The 6,519-nt window shown below is 32.5% G+C and overlaps 1 protein-coding gene across 2 annotated transcripts in view; it reads left to right on the top strand.

Moving 5' to 3' along the window:
* The window catches only part of LOC136981751 (clavesin-1-like), a 90,464-nt gene that overhangs the window by 30,323 nt on the left and 53,622 nt on the right, over positions 1-6,519 (top strand). The window lies entirely within an intron of this gene.

Below are 6,519 nucleotides of genomic sequence, written 5' to 3'. Positions count from 1 at the left end.
TGATCTATATTATAATTAATTAACGAAACAAAAAACTAACTTAATCATATTTTGTCATTTGTAAGATATTGTAAATTAAAATGTAATTATTAAAATTTATTCCTATTTTTATATTAATATTGAAAGTTTTGAGCCTTTCTTGTTGGACAGAAATAGAATTATATGTAATAAAATGATAAATAAGATTCATCGTCTTCAATAAATTTAATATCAAAAATCCAAATTATTTGCTTATTAAAATTAAAAATTTGTGATCTCTCTCTATATATATGGACATGTTTGTGTCTACATTTCATTCCGCAGCCAAAACTACACATCGCACATGAATGGTGTTTGTGTGTGATAGTTGCCCCAAGTCTCCCATCGTGCACTATGGTGGTGGCGTCTCCATAGCTATAAGGGTGTGAAAAATATGGTTTCAGGTAATTGTGTTATAATTAGGTCCAATTGCAGGTATTATTATACTGGTATTAACCTCGAAGTACATTAATGCATTCTAATAGTTTTATAAAGATAGCGCTTTTTATATAAATGTACTGCAATTAATTATATTGCTTGGGAAATGCAGGTAATGTGAAATGAAGCATTACCGAATGCTATGGATTACAATTACAAGGCTCGATGGCGTTTCCTGGATGAACCGACGATTCTGGAGATTGCTAGGAGACACCGCAGTTGACGATGCTACCACAAAATCCGAAAGGTCTGTATCACAAATATTTCGGGAGCACACACGGCCAAGAGGGAGAAACTACGCTCCAAGAACCAATCCTTGAAACAACGGTTTTATACCGTTTTTATCTAAAGTCGCCTCTCCATTGGTTTCTCATTGTCAACTGGTTCCTCTTCAGTCGCGTTTTCCTCGACTTTATTTCTTCCCATTGTTTACAATAATTTACACAAAAAATCTATTGTTCGATCGAGACATCGAATCTCTCCCGTTCGTGTTGGGAAAGGAGCTTTTTAAATTCTCGATTGATATCACCCTTTCGGACCTCCCAGTCGACCCCCGTTCGGGTCCTCACACGTTATTACAAAGTAATTAGGAAGTTTATTTTTCTCGAAACTTTCGACACTAGCTCGGCTTTTCTAGTGACAGACCGAATTAGTTAAATAAATATCTTGCTGATTTACATTATTAAATGAGATTTAAATCTTGTTTGAATGCAAATTATAGACGTGAAATTATTTGAAACTGCCCTCGAGGGTATTAAAATCGGGTTGTAGAGTTGAAATTTGGACCACCACGACAACGCGCCATCACACAGATCAAAGACGGATTCATAAAAACAAAATTAAAGTTGTTAGTATTTTAATATTATAATTTTGATCTTTGTCTGGAAATTTAAGTTTCCATCTACCTTTTAGGTCATTAGTACGTTCTCCACTTACTCAGCTCAGTTTATCTCTAGTCTGAAGGGATTAGACGAGAGTGGGTAAAATCTGTGAGCGTTGGCAGTTGGTCGGGTGGGATTTTTCGGGTTTGTTCACATATCTAACACATAAATATGGATTCCTTTTGTTGTCTTGCTTTATCCCATCAGTTCAATACAAATATTTAATTTCGTTTACTATTTAAACTTATTACGTTGAAAGAACCATTTATGATCTTTTCGGCTTAGCTACCATTCTGAATATGAGAGATTTCGTTATGCTAAAATTTCTTTTTAAATAATTACAATGGTTATAAACTTGCACTTTATTTGAAGTATTGTGTAAATCAACGGGGGTATAGAAGAAAATGGCTGTATCACCTGCAAAATGAAGACTGTTAATGTTATCTGTATTGATAGCCATGATCCTTGATTATAAGAAAGGACAATAATTTAAGGAGATCATCAGTATAAAACAAAACAGAATTCACAAAGTTACACTGAAGAGTGTCGATATTAATCTCAACTGACTTTAAATGTGATCCACATTGATATATCTTACGTTTGATGTCAATAGCTTTCAACATTTCAACCGATATTGAATCAATAATACTAAAAAAATAAATAAAACAACTAAGCAAAATCTAATATTATTTTAATAAACGTATTTTGAAATACATGGATGTTTTGTAGTGACGAGTGCATTCTTGATTCTCATTCTTCCTTTTCTCTCTGAATTGACTTCTTTCATTCTTCTCTATTATTTCATTCTTCTTTCATTCTTCTCTCTTCTGCCTTTTATCATTTAGAATTGAATGAAGTAAAATGTCGGCACAAATCCAGAGTTCCTGAATCAAAAAAATATAAATTGTTTGAAAGTGGCAATTACATAAAACACGAAAAACGAATTAGTGTTTGAAATTATTTTGCAGAAATTGGACGTAGAAAAAGCTTTAAATGAATTCTGTGGAATTTCCATCGTAAATCCGCTGACATTTCTGGATTTGATTTGAAACATTTCTTAGTTTCAAGAGACTGGAAAAAACGAAAATGTTTTTGCCATCTGAAATGAAAATATAGTCAATTATCACATACTTTTGATAACATTTAAGCGACAAATTGTATTCACGCAAAGCACAAATAAACAAACCCTGAAAGGGATCTTCTTATCGATGATAAAGAATCCTCCTACAGAGAGACTTAAACTCACCTTCCCGAATCTTTTCATAAAATTAAGAATCTGCAAAGATGAAAATTAAAATTAAATGCATTTTCTCTATAATCGACTCTCCGCTCTGTGGGCATTATCACAGCATTTTATCTAGGTCTAACATAGGCTGTCAGGATTGGTACTTCTCTAGGGCAATTTAACGAAATGTCGAGTTCATTTCTCACCACCATACCGTGGGCCTCGCGAGAAATGTGATTAAGAAGACTGTTTTAAGATACTCCAAGATGAATGAGGAGAAATTAAAAAAAAAAAAAAAAAATTAAGCATCTTATGAAAATTACGTACTTTTAATTTTTCTTTCAGACGAATGTCACAACCAGCAAATTGCCTAATGCCTTGAAATGTGTTTTGCATCTGAAAGAAGAAAACAAATAAGAGCGTGCGGGGGGAATAAGAAGAAATATGTTATAATTACCGTGAATGCTAAAGAGCATAGCAGACAGCCGAATATAATGCAATTAAATGTCATTACTATGGTCAATCCTAGTGTAGAATATGTTAAAAATTCGTTTATTTCTACAAACAAAAATACGTAATAAGAAATGCTCGTTCCCCAAAGAATAATGCAATACTTTACTCCGAAAGTGAAATTGAATTTGGTATTCAGCTGATCTACGAAAATCCAAAGTTGTTGATGATGCAACATGAATGCATTTATTTTTCTTAGTAAATGCGTGTCATTTCTCTTTATTGCAGAAAGTTCAGTAGAGAGTTGCTCGAATTCTTTATGACAGATAAACAATAACAATGCTCCCAGAAGTAAAGAAAGTCCGATTCCACCTACGACAAGAGAAGTTCCAATGCAAGCTTGGATGCTGCATAAAAGAATTTCTCCAATAAATTTCTGATTTCTTTCTGAACCGTGATACATAAATAGAAAGAAGAAAATTTGACATACGATAATGCCACCCGACATAATTAAACATGAGAGTAGTGTGACATTTCTGATTAAGCCATTCTTTTCGTAAATCATCTTCGTGTAAAAGTATGGATTTCTTAATTTCTTTCTCAAATCAAATTTTGTGTTTTTGATGAATGTTAACATAATTGAATAAAGTAGACATATAACGGCAAATATTATTTTAAACAATGTCAGATCAATTTCGAATATATCATACCATTCCGTGCAAATTGCGTATTCATTCAGCCACGGAATCGTTTGCCAGATTAGAAGAATCGTAAATTCCCATGAAAATAATTCGATCAAATGTATAAATATATTCATTATTTTCGTATTTTTAAATTTTCTGTTTTGAAATTTACAAATTTCATATTGATTGAGACCAAAGACGAGTGCTGTTCTTCAACAAGGACTAAGGAAACAGCTTAGACAAATTTCTTGTGAATTCGAGCTCATGTTCTTTCTGTATCAGTCCTATGAATAAAGAAACTGTAACTAATGGATGCTAATTACATAAAGCCATTATCGCTAAACTTAATACTGGACTATTGTAATAGGAAATTGATGGCTCGATTTATTTAAATTGATAGATAGCGATCAAACTACTCTATAAGTTGTTTACATATGCTTAATGTATCGATAAGTCAATAAATGAAACACTTTTAAGAAGAATTCCTGCAGTGCTTTCTTGTAAATATTAACAGTTTTCTGATTTATCTTAAATGCCAAGCATTTATATTAAGTATACTTAATCGAACTCATACTTGACATGCATTCTTCTTCATGCATATACACGACGTTTATAAATGATCATTCTAATTATAATTTACTAAATAATTCGTATTGTTATTGATAAATTTTCTATATTTAAACTTTTTATCCATGCATAAGAACTTCAGCATGTGCACCTCTTGTGTCACGTGTAACATTAAGGGAATAACCATAGATTTCTTAACATTTTGAGGGTGATACGTATCAACTAAATGTATGTTTCCCTCTTGTTTTCTATCCGTGTACAGCCGTTCCATACACTAAACCTTTAACCTATCTCCAAAAAAATGCAAGTAGGGTTACGTCTAGTAATCTTGTATGTATGTATGGATGTTAGTGTGTAGGGGACACGATTTTGTTCGCCTTCTTTGAAGCTTACTAACTCCTGCGCTTTTTGTCGAAAATTTCTGAAATTTTACACAGAGGTTTGTGTGTTCGGGGAATTGATGCTATAAATTTTGGTAGTTAAAGGTCGACGGGATGGGGAGATAAAAGAGGGACATGTGTCATATCTCGAGAGATGTCGGACTCGATGACGATTTTACTCGTTATTAGCATATACAATAATTTTATAAAATTCACCCCTACCCTGAAAATTAAGCTTTTTGACATTTTATAATAATTAAAAATATAAAAAAAAAATTTAATAAAATATCATAACAAATGGCGTCACACTCATTTATAAATGTTGCGGGGAAATTTACGCAACTCGTTGCTGGATTTTTTAAATACAGTTTTGCATCCAGGGGGTTTTATGACATTGAGATTTGCAAAAAGTGCGGATGGTCAAATATAACACCATTCAATTCTTCCTCGTGTTATGTTATAACAGCCCAGAAGCAATAGAGAATTATTTTAAATTAATGGTCTTTAAGTTATGCGCGAGATAGATATTTAGGGAAAAATTTTAATAAAAAATTTCCTTAAAAAATTTAAGAGAGTAAATTTTAGAAGGTCAAATAGAACGTTAGGGACTAGGTAGAGAAGTAAGGAAAACCTCGACTTGCAATCAGCATTGACTGATACGGGTACGTATTTTCGTTTTGTCCGCATGTGTTAATTTGCCTTTCAAATTGTTTGCGTCGTGTACTGGAAAATAAGTTATATATTAAAATAAAAAAATGCTTCAAATATACGGATGTTCTGCCAATAGTAAATAGACACGATTTCGTTTTTGTTTCCCTAAAGATCTAGAATGGTCAGTTACTTTTTTATCTCGTTGTTCATTGGCGTGTTATCCTATGAGCAAAGCGAACGATTACCAACAGAGAGGTCCAGACCAATCTAAAAGTAACTAATTCCTATCCATTTTATTTCTTCAAATTGAAATGGATAGGAATTAGTCACTTTTAGGTTAATTATTTATATGTATTATATATATGTATTATTTATATGTAGATTATACATAAAATGAAACCGATCAGGCGTAGATCGAAATCTACCCAAAATTGATACTGATAGTTATATTAATAGAAGAAGTTTGAAAGAAATTGACAAACTAATAGTTTTTTTGGGTAAATTCACGACCATAGATGAAGTATTAACAATGGAAGTGTTAAGAGAAAGCTACCTGTACAGGTAGCTTAATAAAGAGACTGTTTTTTCTGAAAACATTTCCTCATTCTTGTGTAAATGCTTAACGCCAGTATAATTGTCCTGTTAATGATTAATGTCCATGTTGACAAATATATAATAATTTGAATAAGGTCAGTAAGGCAATAATAATTAATGGTGTATTATTTGAGTCTGCTAGAGTTACTGCTTTATGTAACTGTGATGTTTCTTGCTTTTTGTAGAAAAACTGTCGCTGTTTCTGTGTTTGTAGTGGAGGTTAACTATGTTGATCAGACGTCCGCCATCTTTACGTAGAAGGGTTAATCCTTCTGTGGCGGATTCAGGATGTTGTTTATGCTTAGTAAATGTTGTTCTTGTTTTTATTTGGAGTTGCTCAAGGTCTGCGTGAGTCCAATGTATAACTCCAAAAGAATAACTGACTACTGGGACGACAAATGTGTTTATTGTATTAACATCATGTTATTTCGTCAGTGCTGCGGCAGAGAATGAAATACAAGCATAAGGAAAACAGCAACTGTGATAAAAATATATAAATAAAACTTGAAATTAATAGAATATGTAAAAGTTCACGTCACACCTTTCACTTTGTGACGACACACACGTTGCGGAACACTGCTGTAATTTATGACGTCGTACAATTCTTTTGGACAAAAATATTCTGGCTTTGT

The sequence above is a fragment of the Centruroides vittatus genome, unplaced genomic scaffold (assembly GCF_030686945.1).
Source record: "Centruroides vittatus isolate TY-2023 unplaced genomic scaffold, ASM3068694v2 contig_790, whole genome shotgun sequence".
Taxonomy (NCBI): Eukaryota; Metazoa; Arthropoda; class Arachnida; order Scorpiones; family Buthidae; genus Centruroides; species Centruroides vittatus.
Note: the sequence above shows the minus strand (reverse complement) of the source record. Positions and strands in the feature narration are given on the sequence as shown.